Raw genomic sequence first — 1496 nt, 5'->3', positions numbered from 1 at the left:
TGGAGTCTGTGAGCCATCTGGATGATTCTATGAATAAGAAGGTTTTAGCAGGATATTAGCTGAGTGCTGGCAAATGGGAATAGATTAGGTTATGATATCTCGTCTGCATGACGATGTGACTGAGGGGTCTGTTTCCTTGCTCTGCATCTGTATGACTCTGTGACTCCATTAGTCTGGAATCATCACAAATTGTGGGTCTGACCTATTATCTCAGCTAGTCTTTCAACAGATCCGAGAAAATGAGGCCAGCAGTTACATGTTTTGTATTGCATCTCACTTTGCTTCATTCGCGCCCGAGCATCTAAATTTCACAATATCACGCGTGTTGACCCTCATTGACGTTGATGGCTTTCTTCAGTCTCGACACATAGTTTATTCTTTTAACTGACTGGGTCACTCTTGAAATTACTTCGGAATCTTTACGTTCGAAAATCGACTTTTAATTGAAAGTCTCGCTCAAGCTTCATGATATGCAAAAGACCACTAAGAGATTAGAGGCTTTTAACCAGTATAACGCTGTGAGCAGGATTCGAACCTGCGTGGGGAACCCCGTTGGATTTCGAATCCAACGCCTTAACCACTCGGCCACCACAGCTGCACAAAGATTTTTTGTTTTCATCGTAAAACACCTGAAACCATGAAATACATCAGATGTTGAAAGAACAATTTATGAAGACACAAAGATTTCGCCAAAACCTTTGCAGTGACCCAGGTGAATGTTACATTTGTCGGTTGACCACCTTTCACCGCAGCCTGGATTCTGACACAGATGAACTTGTGAGAATGATTCTTCGTGGAGTTATAGAGTCACGGAATTTACACCACAAAGGAGTCATTTGCCTCCTTGCATATGAGCGATTTGGACTCAATTGTCCAGCACCTGGTTCCGAAGTGGATATGCTAATAAGTTTTAATATTCAACGCAATTTGGGACCAAAAATATTCATACTAAATACCTGAAAACTGGCTCACATTCGAAAAAAAATATCCGAATTAGAACGAATTCGGAAACGATTGACAGTCATGGTTCCAGGAATGAAACTCTTAAGTTCTGACATCAGGTACAGAACTTGTGAGCACAAGAGAGGAAGATTGACCAAAGTTTTGGAACTGGAAACCGTTTTGACTGAAGCATTTGCATTCTTTTTGGACGGAAACTGACCCTCTGCTCCAATATGACCATGCTGGACAGATATCCTAAATTAATCTGGTCCCATTTTCCAACATTTGGCCCACATCCCTCTAAACGCTTGTTACTCATATTCCCATCCAAATGTCATTAAAATTTGTAGTTGTACCAGTCTCCAAAACTTTCTCTGGCAACGCATTCTAGACACGCCTGAAAAAGCTGCCCATTTGGTCCATTTTAAATCTTTAACCTCTCATTTTAAACATAATCTTTCTAATTTTGCACTCCCTCACCAGCGGGAAAGCACCGTGTCTAGTCACCCCATCTATGTCCTTCATGATTTAATACAGAAAAACGAATTGACTTT

At 41.0% G+C, this 1496-nt stretch overlaps 1 non-coding gene across 1 annotated transcript; it reads right to left on the bottom strand.

Moving 5' to 3' along the window:
- Positions 1 to 514: 514 nt before the first annotated feature.
- trnas-cga lies at positions 515 to 595 on the bottom strand. The gene has a single exon. It is a non-coding gene; the product is annotated as a tRNA-Ser (tRNA).
- Between the last annotated feature and the right edge of the window lie 901 nt (positions 596 to 1496).

This window comes from Chiloscyllium plagiosum, unplaced genomic scaffold (genome assembly GCF_004010195.1).
Source record: "Chiloscyllium plagiosum isolate BGI_BamShark_2017 unplaced genomic scaffold, ASM401019v2 scaf_100948, whole genome shotgun sequence".
NCBI lineage: Eukaryota > Metazoa > Chordata > Chondrichthyes > Orectolobiformes > Hemiscylliidae > Chiloscyllium > Chiloscyllium plagiosum.
The sequence above is the reverse complement of the archived record's forward strand: the minus strand, read 5'-3'. Positions and strand labels throughout refer to the sequence as shown.